This window comes from Nuphar pumila, chromosome 6 (assembly GCF_984573655.1).
Source record: "Nuphar pumila chromosome 6, dmNupPumi1.hap1.1, whole genome shotgun sequence".
In the NCBI taxonomy this organism is placed as follows: domain Eukaryota; kingdom Viridiplantae; phylum Streptophyta; class Magnoliopsida; order Nymphaeales; family Nymphaeaceae; genus Nuphar; species Nuphar pumila.
In genome coordinates, this window is record NC_143254.1 from 85,144,417 (window position 1) to 85,161,012 (window position 16,596).

Sequence of the window (16,596 nt, forward strand, 5' to 3'; positions counted from 1 at the left end):
CGTTTACACCAATTGGAGTTGGGACAGCGCCCGAAAATTGGAAGGTGATGCGCGGGTCTGGTACAACTCCACAACCGGGATGCTTTTCGCGCACTTGACATACTGGAATGGCTCCAAGGAATCGAACCTCTCCCTACCCATCAACCTCCCCACGGTCCTCCCGGAGTAAGTTGTCGTGGGCTTCTCAGGAGCGACTGGGTTGTCCACCGAGCTCCACATGATCTCGACGTGGAATTTCACGTCGACCCTCCCTGCCCCAGCCCCTGCTCCTATTCAGGATCATCTCTCTGCTAGTGCTGACCACAAGAGGATCGTTGTGCTAGTGACTTGTTTGGCTGTCATACTTCTCGGAGCTTTAGCGACGACCCTGGTTGTTATTCGTCGAAGGAAAAATAAGAAAAAGGAGGAGGAGGAGGGTGGAGTAGAAGACGACGGTGTCAACATGACGATGGATTTTGAGACGGGGCCGAGGAGATTTAGGTACAGGGAGCTTGCAGAGGCAACCAAAGACTTCAGCGAAGAGGGGAAGCTGGGGCAAGGTGGGTTTGGCGGGGTCTACCGGGGTTTTCTGGGCGACACCGGCGAGGCAGTCGCACTTAAGCGGTTCTCGAAAGACAGGTCGAGCCAGGGAAAGAAGGAGTACGTTTCTGAGGTGACGGTGATCAGTCGGCTGCATCATCGTAACCTCGTGAGGCTCATCGGGTGGTGCCACGAGCGGGACGAGTTCCTACTTGTCTACGAGTACATGAAAGGAGGGAGCCTGGACTCGCATCTCTTCGGGCCCAAGGCCGGCCCGGTCATGTCCTGGGCACACCGTATGAAGGTCGCCCTCAGCCTCACCTCGGCAGTGCAATACCTGCATGAGGAGTTGGAGCAGTGCGTGGTGCACCGCGACATCAAGTCCAGCAACGTGATGATCGACTCAGATTTCAACGCGCGACTCGGCGACTTCGGGCTGGCGCGGCTGGTGGACCACGGACACAACCCGCAGACGACGGTGGTGGCTGGGACGATGGGCTACCTGGCGCCGGAGTGCGTGATCACGGGCAAGGCCAGCAGCGAGAGCGATGTGTACAGCTTCGGAGTAGTCCTGCTGGAGATTGGATGCGGGCGCAGGCCCACCCGGCCCATTGGGGTGCAGGAGGCCCGGCTGGTAGAGTGGGTGTGGACGCTCTATGGGGCGGAGAAGCTAGTAGAAGCTGTGGATGAGAGGCTGGGGTCTGAGTTCGACCGGAGGGAGGCGAAGCGTATGATGGTTGTGGGTCTGTGGTGCGCGCACCCAGACCACGAGAGTAGGCCCACGATGAGGGAGGCGCTTTAGGTGCTGAGCTTCCTGTCCGAGCTGCCGAAGCTACCGCCCACAATGCCGAAGCCAGTCTTCTTCTCGGTTCCAACCATGGAACTCGGGTTCGAAACCAGCAGCAGTACTGGAACGACCACGACCACGATGACTGAGTCATCCTCGGCGGCGTCGCTTTTGCAGGCATACAGGACATAGGGGGGAAAACTTGATGATGAGGGTTGGGCTTAGTTTACTTTTCTTTTTGTAACTACGGCCATCACGACTGTGGGTCCCACCACACCCTTATGCATGGCCCGCCCTAAGGAGAGGGTGTTGTGTGTTCTCTCCTAAACAAAAATTCGCTTGTTCCTATGTGTATGGAGGAATATCTTGGGACTCACAATAATTCATATGCCAATGTTGCCCGCGATGACTTTATAATAAAATAACATATACAAAAGGTAGATATGCTTTTAACGGAAATGTCCCCCTAAAGATAGATATGCGTTGGACGAAAATATCCTGCCACTCCCTGTGTATAGGTTTGCACGTTCCGCCTTTGTTTTTAGCTTGTGCTACAACACATGGCCGCCTTATCGTTCTTGCCTTGTGTTAGATAGAAAACTTTTCCTGGTTTGTTCCTACCTCGTAGAGATAACTATAAATCGAACAATTGGTTCTGTCATTGGTGGGCGTCAAAGAGGGATTTGTCGGCCATCACTTTTTACAGTCTTCTCTTCTTCTTCATTTTTGTTAGGCAGTATGAAAAAAAGCAATGAAGCACAAACATTCCAATAAGTGTCATTAAAGCGTCGTGAATACCTTTCCATGTCATCGTGCTATTATTGAAGAACGTATGTCGTTCTGAGTGTCATTAAGGCATTGTTTTGTTATTCCATGTAGATTTTATTGTTTCAACGATTGGAAACTTGAAGACATTTGTAAGACGCTAGGATCTGTTCACAAGAATGCTTGGTTATAGATGCGAGCAAGGGCCTCTACCCCATCCAGTATCGTTCATTCACTCAGTATATGCAATGTAACATAAATTGCGGTTATAGTAACATGTATATCGATTTGTGAGATATTGTTTCGTTTGTAATATATTATGCTGAATTGTCGTGTATCGATTTGCAAGATATTATGTGTTTTCTAGTGTCGATTAGTGAAATATTATTTTGTTTGTTGATATCAATTTGTAATATTATTTTGAATTACCGTATATCAATTTGTAAGTTATTATATGTTTTCTAGTGACGATTTGTGAGATATTATTTTGTTTGTTAATATCGATTTGTAATATATTATGTTGAATTGCCGTATATCGATTTGTAAGATATTATGTGTTTTCTATTGTTGATTTGTGAGATATTATTTTGTTTGTTAATATCGATTTGTAATATATTATGTTGAATTGTCGTATATTGATTTGTAAGATATTATGTGTTTTCTATTGGCGATTTGTGAGATATTGTTTTGTTTGTTACTATCGATTTGTAATATATTATACTGAATTTTTGTATACAATTTGTAAGATATTATGTGTTTTTTAGTATCGATTTGTTAGATATGGTGTTGTTTGTAAATATCGATTTGTAAGCTATTATGCTTAACTAATTGGTAGCCGCTGTTATATGCATCTTGAATAAATCATAGTAAACGTATGCACTGGCTAACACAAATTGATATTTTGCACATGACAGTGTTGAGCATAACAACTAGTTGCAGTAAAGATGGCGTATCTCAATCATTGGGAAGTCATTGAGCAACTAACATCCTATTATCGACACACCTGAAGAATTGAATATGTGCACTAATGTTGCAAATGATAAGAAGGGTGTAGGCATTAGATTCACTCTTGACTTGAATATTCCAGCAGACGAAATGCAATTCGATAATGAGGTAGATGATCATGACAATGCACTTGACAAAGGTGCAGGCACCTCAAGTCTATATGATAGTACACTTGACTCTGTTCTCGTAGAGGGAATGCAGTTTAATAATGAGGAAGCTGCATACAAATTTTACAATGATTATGCCTTAAAACTTGGCTTCAGTGTTAGAAGGTATTTTTGGGCAAAAAATGCATATGGTGTCGTGGTGAGAAAGACATATGTTTGTTCTACTCAAGGTTGGAAGAAGTCAAGTGGAAATCCAACAAGGAGCAAGCCAGATTCAAGATGCAGTTGTCCAGCGAAAACGGTGTTAAGAAGAAGACTTTCGAATGAGAAATATGTAGTTCGTACTTTAATCAATGATCATAACCATGAATTAGTCGATTTATTTATAACTCATATGTTAAGGTCACATCGCAAAGTAACTGAAGTGCATGCTGCAATTGCTGAAATAGCTGATATCGACGGCATTACACCAAGGAAGATATATAATTTTTGTGCGGATGTAAATGGTGGTCGCGAGAATGTACCATTCACACCTATGGATCTAAGAAACCACTTAAGAAGAAAGATCTCAGAAAACATGAAGAATAGAGGAATATGTTCTTTGGTTGATTACCTACAAAAAAAATCAAACATTGACCCTGGTTTCTTTAGTGCAATGCAACTGGATGAAGATGGGTATGCTGTGAATATGTTTTGGGCAGATTCAAAGTCAAGAGTGGATTACGAATGCTTCAATGATGTGCTTATTTTTATACGACAGTGAAGATTAATACAGAATAGTGGCCATTTGTGTAGTTTGTCAGAGTGAACCATCACTCACGGAGTTGCATATTAGGCTGCATTTTTTTGTATGACCAGATCAAGAAAACCTTTGTGTGGTTGTTCAGAGTATTTACACAGGCAATGAATGGAAAGCGCCCTGGAGTTGTACTTACAGATGGTGATCATACAATTGCAGTTGCAGTGTCTTATGTATGGCTATATGCACATCATCACCTATGTTTGTGACATATCTTCCAAAATGCAGCAAAGAACACAGGACACATTTTTAATCAGAAGATAGGGTTTGATAAAAAGTTTAGACAGTGTGTACTTGAGAGCATAGACGAGGTCACCTTTATATTTGATTAGGAGCAAATGATTCAGATGTATGACCTTGAAGACTGTGTGTGGTTACAACATTTATATGCAGACAAAGAGAAGTGGGCATTGACATATGGAATACAATACTTTTGTGCATGTATGATAAGCACATAAAGAGTTGAATTTATGCATGCCACACTGAAAAAAATATTGTATTAATATTTAACAATATTTCGTTTCATGGAACAATATGAATTATTTGTAGACGGTCTTAGACAGAATGAGCCTGAACAATATGTGAAATGCTTCAACACCCGCTCTGTAACTTTAGGCACGAAATTATTGACACAACCTATAGATCTGTATACACTAACTGTATTTGAATGAACTAAGAAAGAGGTTATACATGTCATGAATTGCAACATAGAAGAACATATGCAATATGAGAATATGCACAAATACCATGTTGTATGGGATGACGAAGAGCATCCAAAAAGGCAAGAAGCACATGTTACGTATAATGTTGACAACAGAATAGTTGAATATACGTGCAAAATGTTTGAATTCAAAGGTATTTTATGTCGTCATACATTAAAGGCACTTAATCAAAAGAAGATACAAGAAATACCTGAGTCATATATAATGCGAAGATGGACGAGAAAAGCAAAGATTGAACTGCTAGAAACAAAAAATGTCAGTCCATCTAGTGTTTATGAGAAGTGCTAGATAGCCTCACATTACTAACAACTATGTAGGTTACTTATGCATGTTGCAGATTTGGCATCGAAAAGCGAAGAAGCCTATGTATGTATGAGAAACGTGTCAAGAAAATTACTTGAAAAAGTACAATTAATTTACCATGAGTTCATTGCAGCTCGTGAAGACCAATCTAAGAAAACGAGATCAAACAATATAGGTGAAAATCATGCTTCTCCTGACCCTTGTGAGAAGTCAACATCATCTTCGACAAGTCAAGAGTAAATGAAGAAATCGTTGTGATGTTCACCCTACGTGAATGCAAATCGCAAAAGGGATTAGCGATGTATTTGGTATACAAAGGCTTGTAATGTTTGTCCTTCGTAAATAAAAATCCAATAAGCAATTAGAGACGTGTACTATTCAGAAATCGTTGTAATGCTCACCCTACGTGAGTGAAAATCGCAAAAGGGATTAGCGATGTATGTGGCGTACAAAGGCTTGTAATGTTCACCTTTCGTAAATAAAAATCCAATAAGCGATTAGAGACATGTACTCTTTAGAAATTGTTGTGATGCTTACTCTACGTGAATGCAAATCACAAAAGGGATTAGCGATGTATGCGGTGTACAAAGGCTTGTAATGTTCACCCTTGGTAAATGAAAATCCAATAAGCGATTAGAGCCATGTACTGTTCAGAAATCGTTGTGATGCTCACCTTACGTGAATGAAAATCACAAAAGGGATTAGCGATGTATGTGGTGTACAAAGGCTTGTAATGTTCGCCCTTCGTAAATGAAAATCCAATAAGCAACTAGATAGGTGTATCGTTAATAAATCATTGTGATGCTTACCCTACGTGAATGAAAATCGCAAAAGAGATTAGAGATGTATGTAGTGAACAAAGGCTTGTAATATTCGCCCTTCGTAAATATTGATTTGTAATATATTATGTGTTTTCTAGTATCGATTTTTTTTTGAACGCCTATCATTACAATGATTTAAAATCACAAATCCAAAGTTATCATAAATCGATGTTAACAAAAAAATCATATCTCACAAATCGACACTAAAAATTTTAACCAATATGAATTTTGGTTTATAGATTAATGTGAATTTTGTACATAGTCTTACAAAATTTGTTACAAATGTCTGTACACAAAAAAATTAGAAATTAAAAGTTGAACCAAAAATTGCTCTCTCTTTCTCTCTCTCAGCAGTAGAAAGTAACCCTCTTCACGTTATCCTTGAGAACAGGTAGACGTTTAAAATAACTTCTTCTTACTCCTAAGGGCTCCGCGTTCTTCGTAGCTTTCTAGGTAATCTTGCAGTCTGGGTTTTTGTATCTTCCTCAATTAGAAAATCCTTCAATTCTTCGCATAGTTCTTTAAAGAATCCAGGTATATCGTCCTGGAAAAAAAACCAAAAATGAGAATATAAAAATTTAGTCATCAACAATATAGGTTAATAAAACATGTTTAAGTGTACAACATACAACGATGAATTCTGGTGCTCGTCCATAGTATATTGCTTCAATATACTTTATTACAAAAATGCCACAATCGATGCCATTATTTTGAAAAGGAGCATCATCTGCGACGTGAAGCCTCCACGGGCTAATGTCGACACCCAACATGTTTTTGAAAAATCCAACTTGTGGTTTATGCAAAAGCAAGTAATTGACATATTAAATAATCGCTAATCTTAAAGATCAAAAACTTACCAAATGTCCAATGTTATGGTCTATACCAATGTCATAGTTCAAGGAGTTGTATAGCCATATTTTTTATTCTGGTACATCCAACATGTATAAGACCCAATGCTTTTCCGATTGTCACAATGTAGGAATAAATATCCGCAAATCGATTATAAAATATCTTAAAAAATGGATATGGAAACACGTACTGATACCATAAAAATTGATGTTAAGAATCAGCATCTAAATCGATATTAAGAATCAAACCAATATCTTAAATCGATATTAGGAATCAGCATAGAATCAAAACATCTTAAATCGCTATGAAAATTCCTATTGATAGCTTAAAAATAGATATTAAGAATCATCATAGAAATCAATATTAAGAATCAAAACAATATATTAAATCGATATTAAGAATTAACATAGAAATCAATATTAAGATTTAGAGCAGTATCTTAAATCGATTTAGAAATTCATATTGCTATCTTAAAAATCGATATTGAGAATCAAAACAATATCCTAAATCGTTATTAAGAATCAACATAGAAATCAATATTAAGAATGAGAACAATATCTTAAATCGATATTTAGAATTAGCATAGACATCGATATTAAAAATCAAAACAATATCTTAAATCGATATTAAGAATCTAAACAATATCTTAAAAATCGATATTAGAATCAGCATAGAAATCGATATTAAGAATCAAAACAATATCTTAAATCGATATGCAAATTTCTATTGATAGCTTAAAAATCAATATTAAGAATCAAAACAAGATCTTAAATAGATTTAACATCTTACAAATTGATATGGTCACAAACCTTTTCACTTGAACAAAAGTCTGGCATTTGGTCATCGTCACCCCTGTATTATATTCTGTCTAGAAATCCAGCCGCGTATGACATTCGGCGGATAATACTCTGTTGAACGGAACAGTAATAATAGTAAGTTTAAAACACAACGGTACATTAGTGAATAAAATGACAAAATAAACATATAAGATAACTGATATACCATAAAATAAGGGGTGACGACGCAGACCGACATGGTTCTTCCCTTTCTTTGAATATACATGACGAAATTGTGTATAGTCTGTTTACAACAAATGTGCATTTGTTAATATACATACCCATGTCATACGTTAATGTATAACTGATAGTGGTTTCATACGTACAAAATTACTGATAGTGTGTCTTTCTGCAAATTCATCTCGCATCCGGTCGATGTCCTCTTCGAGCACTTTGCTGAGTTTTCTGGCACCTTGTTTTGTAGATACTACACTGAAATTAGCTGAATATTCAGTAAAATAACTGTAGCACTATATTCAGTAAATGAACTGTAAACAACGCAGAAAAGATGAAGCAGGTTATAGAAATCGAAGGTACCCTTTTTTGCGAACGTTCGACTGAATCGTAGCATCCTTCTTCGACATCGATACAGTTTGCGCTTAGAAGGAGGTTAGAGGAAACGTTGGTTTTTTTGTTCGTTGCTCACGAAACAGGTTATAGAAAAGGCTCATTTTCTTCTTTAAATGAAACGTCGCCTGTTCCATGCTATTAAAGGAAACATCTTGTGTGCCTTGCGGAACACAACGATTCATTCATTTATTGTTCACATCGTTTCACACCTGCCAGTTTTCAAAAATCACACAAAAAGAATAGTAACAAATAAATAAATTAGATTGTGCATTATTTAAAAGACATTGTTTCATTTGCTAGTATCATCGAGACGATGTTAGTACATGTAAATGAATGACACGTAGGATAACATCAATAGCATGTCAGAACCTAAACCCTATACTAATGTTATGAAACATTTTTTGCAACTAAAGGAATCACTATATATAATAAACTCAAAACTAGTAATCGCTATACGATTTAGCAAACGTAAGTACAAATTGTGGTAATTGCATAATCGCTATACCTATTAATCGCTATACTAAGTAATCGCTATCACAGAAAATACTATAAATAATAAACCCTAAACCAGTAATCGCTATACAATTTAGCAAACGTAAGTACAAATAATGGTATCTTCATAATCGCTATACTGAGTAATCGACATATTAAGTAATCGCTATCATAAGAAACACTAAAAGTAATAAACCCTAAGCTAGTAATCGCTATACGATTTAGCAAACATAAGTACAAATCGCGATAACTTCCTAAACACTCTTGCCTATAATCGCTATACCTATTAATCACTAAACTAAGTAATAACTATCACAGGAAACGCTATAAATAATAAACCCTAAACCAGTAATTGTTATACGATTTAGCAAACGTAAGTACAAATAATGGTATCTTCATAATCGCTATACTCAGTAATCGACATATTAAATAATCGCTATCACAAGAAACGCTAAAAGTAATAAACCCTAAGCTAGTAATCGCTATACGATTTAGCAAACGTAAGTACAAATCGTGATAACTTCCTAAACACTATACATATTAAGCACTATACAGAGTAATCGCTATCACAAAAATCATGATACATAATAAACTCTAAGCTAGTAATCGCAATACGTAAGTACAAATCATGAAAGAGTTATATAATTACAAACCTAAGTTTATGTAGTCTTGTCGATTTTTCAGTGGCACTTCTGTGTTACACTTATTAAGAAAAGAATTATATAATTACAACAAAGAATGTCGGAATTACAACATAGAATTATCGGGATACACAAATCACATATGTTTATTCATTTGCGCTTGACGACTCAAATGGACATAGAAATCATCTCTTTCTTGGACATGGTGGAGTCTCTTTATTCGGTAGCCTCTTTATTCTCTTGATCTTATAAAACCCACTGGTAATCATCTTAACCAGCGACCCAATTTGTTTACTCAAATTTTGCATGTCCTTCTCCAGCATCTCTAACCTTTGGTCAGACGATACCTTCTCCTATGGGAGCTATGTTTGCTCCTTATCGTGTACTGCAACAAATGGAATCGTAGTATCCGCCAAATGGACATAATGGACGTTACATCTATGCTGGAGGATGACACGCTTGGGGACAAGAGTGACCTCACTTTCAGGTTGCTTCTCTTCAATATGTCGATTTCCATGCATGGGTTGCCAATATTGTTTGAAATAGTTGGGGTCATATTGTCATTCTTTATAATCATATGGTATGGCACGAACACCTCCTTTATTCCAGCTATCCAATTGTTTCCTGAAGCATTTGTGCCAATTCACGTTTGTGGCCCTACCACTATTCATCTTCCCTTTCAATGCCATAGGCAATTTTGGTATCGACTGTCCCAAGCCAGCTTGAAGGAGTACTCGACTACCATACTGTATTTCGGCTTCACATTTGCTAAAGAGCCAAATATCGCAGATAGACAGTCTCGCAGCCTTGGCAACAACCTCATCGTCCTCATCATCTCCATCCCCATAAGGTCTCCACGCAACCTGTATAATCGAGATTGTGGTTTAGATATAGACATAATTATTCATGCAAAATGCTAAATGCGATAATGATTTGTACAAAAGAAGACAAAATGCTGAATGTGATTATTAGTTAAGAATACTAAACATTACAACGATTTACTGTAATGAAAGTGAGATGCAAATGCGATAACAATTTGTACTAAGAAAAATGATATGCTGAATGCAATGATTACTTGAGAATGCTAAACATTATAATAATTTACGGTAATAAAAGTTAAATACAAAGGCGATGACAATTTGTACTAAAGAAGACAAAATCCTAAAGCGATGATTACTTAAGAATGCTAAACATTAAAATAATTTACGTTAGAGTTAGATACAAATGCGATAATGATTTTTAATAAGGAAAACAAATTTCTAAAGCGGTGATTACTTAAGAATGCTAAACCATATAACGATTTACGCTAATAAAAGTTAAATGCAAAGCAGATAATGATTTGTACTAATGAAGACAAAATCATAAAGCGATGATTACTTAAGAATGCTAAACATTACAACAATTTTAAACCATTTACCTCATTTAATTGCAGCTCATCTAAAATAAATTGAGCATTTTCGTACTTGACATTTATTGAAGCCCATGCACCGATCATGGGAAAACCACAAACTGCAGGGCCACATTGAGGACGCAAGGCGACAATATGCTCCCAAGTCCAGGCCTGCAAAAATAATATATTAATATGACTACAACCTTCAACGAGCTTAGTCCATAAGCACTAAATATATAATAAATAAATACCTGAACAAATGGCCAAAACCCCCAGACAGTTTTCATACCCCTACTCACACGGTAAAATTGATTGTACAAGTGTGCGAGCATAGCAGTACCCTATGCCCAGTTGTTGACTTCATCTAAGTCTTCTAGGAACTGCAGCCACAAGTAACTTATTCGCAAACCAGAACAATTAGAAAATAAAGTTAGTCCAAAAAAATAAAGAAGAAAGTCGTGCAACTCTTGGTCAGCTGCTTCAGATGCACATGCAACGGACCGGCCTTCCCATTTATTACGAAAAAAATAAACTTTCATCGATGAAGAATTGCCTCCACCAGAAATACACTTACGTCATTTCTCCATCGACATTCTTAGAAGGGCTGTGCAATTGTCCCTTGGGTTATAGTTTGAATCTCGTGTTAGGACAACACTTCCATGGCACTTAAGACCCATAATTTGTGCCACATCTTCTAGGGTCATGGTCATCTCAAAACCCCCAAACTGGAACGTGTTTGTCTTATGGTTTCACTTATTGACTGAGTGGGTCATGGTGTTCCAGCAATTTTCAAAATAATGTTGGTCCAGAAGGCCGCCAAAGTGCATCTTTCGTAATCGGTTCTTCTGATATTCACTCAGCTTTGTGAACCACGACAGAACTACAGGCCACTGACACCGCTTTCTCATCTTTTTACCTGCTGCTCTGCTTCTCTTATGATTGTCCTATAACACAAAATATCAAATCACAATTAATCGCTATACATAGTAATCGCTATCGCAATAATCACTATCACATTAATCGTTATCGCAGTAATCGCTATATAGAGTAATCGCTATACAGAGTAATCACTATACATAGTAATTGCTATACAAAGAAACCACTATTCATAGTAATCGCTATACATAATAATACCTACAACAGTACACCGTGACATGCAATAGCGATTAACGTACCTTGGTCACACTTTTATTCTCTTCATCCCCTTCCTTCCTCTACTTTTGTACTTCTTCCTTCCTTCCGTCCTTCGCGACCATCGTATGTTTTTTCCTTTCTTTTTTCTTCCCTTCCTCATTCTGCTCCTTCCTTTCTCTTTCCTTCTCTACCTCGTCCTCCTTCTCCTTCGCTTGTTTTTCCTTCTCTTCCTTGTCCGCCTTCTCCTTCCTTTATCTTTCCTTCTCTTCCTCGTCTTGCTTCTCCTTCCTTTGTTTTTCCCTCTCTTCCTCATCCTCCTTCTCTTTCCTTTATCTTTCCTTTGTCTTTCCTTCTCTTCCTCGTCCGCCTTCTCCTTCTCCTTCTCCTTCCTTTGTCTTTCTTTCCCTTCCTCATCCTGATGTTTCTTTCTTTGCCTTTTCTCTTCCATCTTCATCATTTGGATTTCCTTCTCTTCCTTCTTCAATTGCATTTCCCTCTCCTCCTTATTCTTTTTTTGCCTTTCCCTCTCCTCCGCCTTCTTCTTCATTTGCCTTATCCTCTTTTGTTGTGCTAAATACTCCTTGATCATCTTTTGGCTTTCCTTCTCTTCCTCCTCCTTCTTCAATTGCCTTTCCCTCTCCTCCTCCTCCTCCTGCTTCTTCCTTTGTCTTTCCTTCTCTTCCTCATCCTCCTTCTCCTTCCTTTGTTTTTCCCTCTCATCCTCCTCCTTCTTTTGCCTTCGCTTCTCCTCCTCCTCCTTATTCTTCCTTTGCTTTTCCCTCTCCTCCTCCTTCTCCTTATTCTTCCTTTGTTTTTCCCTCTCCTCCTCCTCCTCCTTTTGCCTTCGCTTCTCTTCCTCCTTCTCCTTATTATTTCTTTGCTTTTTCCTATCCTCCACCTCCTCCTTCCTTTGCCTTGGTTTCCTTTGCTTTTTTTTCATTATCCTCCTCATTCCTTTCATTTTGCTTCTCTTCATCATCCTTCTTCTTCCTTTTCATCGTTGGATTACCATCTTCAATATCTGATGGATTAGGCTTCACTCTATACTTTACCAGCAATTGCTCCATTTATTTATCATTCTCAATCTTCATTATTCTATAGTATGTTTCTACTTGCTCATACAAAGCATACTCTTGGACGATTTCGTCAAGAGTTTTCCCCGATGACGACGAAGCATTTCTTCTCTTAGGAATGTAAGCCATTGGTAACCTGCACAACACAAAAACTTACCGAGATGGTGAAGGGTGCTCTAGCGAAAGAAGATGAAGCGTTAGAATTTTTGTGGAATGTTTAAAGGGAAATATTGTGAAGAACTCCTTTTATAGCCGAGGAGTTTAATGCTTATGGGACCTACCAAAGATTTTTTGTCGGTTCACATTTTTGGCGGTTCACATCATATAATAAAGAATTTTATAATGACGTCGTTGTCGGCCACAAAGATCTGTCTTTGTTACGAAAATATTATCATAGTATAATGCAATCGGATGATCAAATATCATACAAATTGATATGAAAATTACTGTTGGTAGCTTATAAATCGATATACAGAATCAGGATAGAAATCAATATTTAGAATCAAGTCAATATCTTAAATCAATATTAAGAATCAAAACAATATCTTAAATCGATATAGAAATTTCTATTGATATCTTAAAAATCGATATTTAGAATCAAAACAATGTCTTAAAATGATATCACGAATCAAAACAATATCTTAAATCAATATTAAGAATCAGCATAGAAATTGATATTAAGATTCAGAACAATATCTTAAATCGATTTAGAAATTCGTGTTGATATATTTAAAATCGATATTTAGAATCAGAACAATATCTTAAATCGATATTAGGAATCAAAACATCTTAAATCGATATGTAAATTCCTATTGATATCTTAACAATCGATATTTATAATCAAAATAATATCTTAAATCGATATTAAGAATAAAATAATATCTTAAATCCATATTAAGAATCAGCATAGAAATCAATATTAAGATTCAAAATAATATCTTAAATCGATTTGAAAATTCGTATTGATATCTTAAAAATTGATATTTAAAATCAAAACAATATCTTAAATCGATATTAATAATCAAAACAATATCTTAAATTGATATATAGAATCATGATAGAAATCGATATTATGAATCAAAACAATATCTTAAATCGATATTAAGAATACTATGCTGAATTGTCGTATCGATGATTAATATATTATGCGATATGTATATCGATGTGTAAGATATTAGGTGTTTTCCAGTATCAATTTTTAAGATGTTATACCATGTATAATGACATCCATGTCTACCACAACTGGATGGAAATCACAATTGGCATGAGTACAAATCACGATACAATTACATGGACAAATCGTTGTCTCATCCAGCCTTCAAATTTACACATCGTTATACACATCGTTATACACATCGTTTAGGGTTTAGGGTTTAGGTATAATGTTTAGGATTTAGGTTTAGGGTTTAGGGCTTAGTGTTAGGGTTTAGTAAGATATGACATAATTTGTAAATCCCTTTCTTTATCATTCTCAATCCTCGTTATATAAATCATAAATCAGTGTTGCTTTAAATCTATAAATCATAAACCATTAAATATATAAATCATTGCTGCTTTAAATGTATAAACGATTTGTACGTATAAAGACTATGAACTATCGCGATTTGCTACATCACAATTTGTACAACCTGAACATGAAACCCATTAAATAATCAAACTAAATCCCTTTGAATATCCTATTGTGATTTGCCTTTACGAGCTTTGTCTAAGTGATTTGCTTGGTATCGATTGTCCTTTCGCAAATTAATTTTATGAGCTTTGTATATGTGAATATGTCCTACCGCGATTTATAAAATGACTGATTCATAAAAGGCGGAAAGGAAAATACAATAAACAAATCGACATGATATTTAGGCATAGTAAACTATAAATCGAGTTGACTTCAACGATACATTACAACCACATTCATTTACAAAATATATGAGTGCTGCACATTCTTTGCTTCTCATGCAAATATCCTCACTTGAACATTCTTTGCTTTCAGAGTATTGCACATTCTTTGTTTTCAAAGATCCTCCAATGTTATCACTCCTGGCACAGAGTTCATATTCCAGCTAGCAAGAACTCTAGAGAGATATATATGCGATCGGCATATAGAATCGCTTTGCAACAGAAAATGAGCACACTCTTGAGAATATACTTCACAAACTTCAACTCAGGCACTCACCGCTAGAAGAAACCGATTTTGTCATGAAGTATATCGAAGGTAAGCAGATATTTTTCCAACTGCGAATTATGGTTTGCGAACAATGAAGGGTCTAATAGTAGGAACAAATCAAATAGATGAGCATCAACATCACCCCCTGTCTATCATGCAGAATATTTATGCTTGCTCTGGTATGACAGCAACGATTGAAGATGATTATGGTCGTTATATTTTGCGTAAGCTTGGATATAATTCACGACAAATACGCCATAGTCATATGTGTCATGAATATATCAATGTATACACAGAAGAAAACAACCACAATTATCATCGAAGATAACACAGATCTTTTCTCACGACATGAAACAACTATGTTATCATCATCAAAACCCATCTATCAAGCATAGGTAGAAGAAACACAGAAAAACAAAGAAGAAAGAAAAATACGAGGGAGAAGAAGAAGGAGAAGAAGAAGAAGAATGCAGAGGAGAAAAAAGAAGAAGAAGAAGTTGCACTGCCGCAGAAAAGAGGAAGAGAGGTTAAATAGATTAGGGTTTTAGACATGGACAATAGGTCGGGTCGAGTCGGGTAGGGTTTTACATAGAATAGGGTTTTACACAGATCTATATTAGGGTTTTACATAGAATAGGGTTTTACGCACGTGTACACAAATCGACACGACGTTTAGACTTTGTAAAGTATAAATCGATTTACAACTTGATAACTATTAAAAAGTTATAAATCGCTATCACTGTTATATAGAAGAAGTGTTTTATCATGATCTGTACAACAACATACATTAAGTTAAAGTTACAAATCATTATCACTATTTTATAGAAGTGTTCTATCAAGATTTGTATAACAACGGACATAAATTGAAAATGATTTGTCCTATCGCGATTTGCATTTATGAGCTCTGTCTATGTGATGGATATCCTATCGCGATTTGCTTTTACGAGCATTTTCTACGTGAATGATATGTCGTATCACGATTTACCTAATGACTGATTCATAAAAGGCGGAAAGGAAATAACTATAAACAAATCGACACAGTGTTTAGACTTACTAAAGAACAAATCAACACAATGTTTAGGGTTTAGGATTTAGGGTTTAGGGGTTCAGAGTTATGGTTTAGGTTTTAGGGTTTAGGGTTTAAGATTAAGGGTTTAATAATTTATTAAGGGTTTAGGGTTTAGCATTAGGGTTTAGTAAGATATTAAGGGTTTAGGGTTTAGGTTTAGGGTTTAGGGTTTAGGTTAAGTTATAGTAACAAATTGACACGATGTTTAGACTTAAAAAAGTACAAATCGATTTACAATTTGATAACTATCATGATTTACTTTTATGAGCGTTTTCTACTTGAACGATATGTTGTATAGCGATTTACTTGATACCGATTCATAAAAGGCGAAAAGTAAAAACAATAAACAAATCAACACGATGTTTACACTTACTAAAGAACAAATCAATACGATGTTTTGGGTTTGGGGTTTAAGATTTTGGGTTTAGGGTTTAGGGTTTAGGGTTTAGGGTTTAGGGTTTAGGGTTTAGGGTTTAGGGTTTAGGGTTTAGGGTTTAGGGTTTAGGGTTTAGGGTTTAGGGTTCAGGGTTTATGTTGTAGGGATTGGGGTTTAGGG

General features: G+C 36.5%; 1 pseudogene; it reads left to right on the plus strand.

Moving 5' to 3' along the window:
• The first annotated feature begins 217 nt into the window (after positions 1–217).
• Positions 218–1,321, plus strand: LOC149835012 (L-type lectin-domain containing receptor kinase IX.1 pseudogene; annotated as a pseudogene).
• The last annotated feature ends 15,275 nt before the right edge of the window (positions 1,322–16,596 follow it).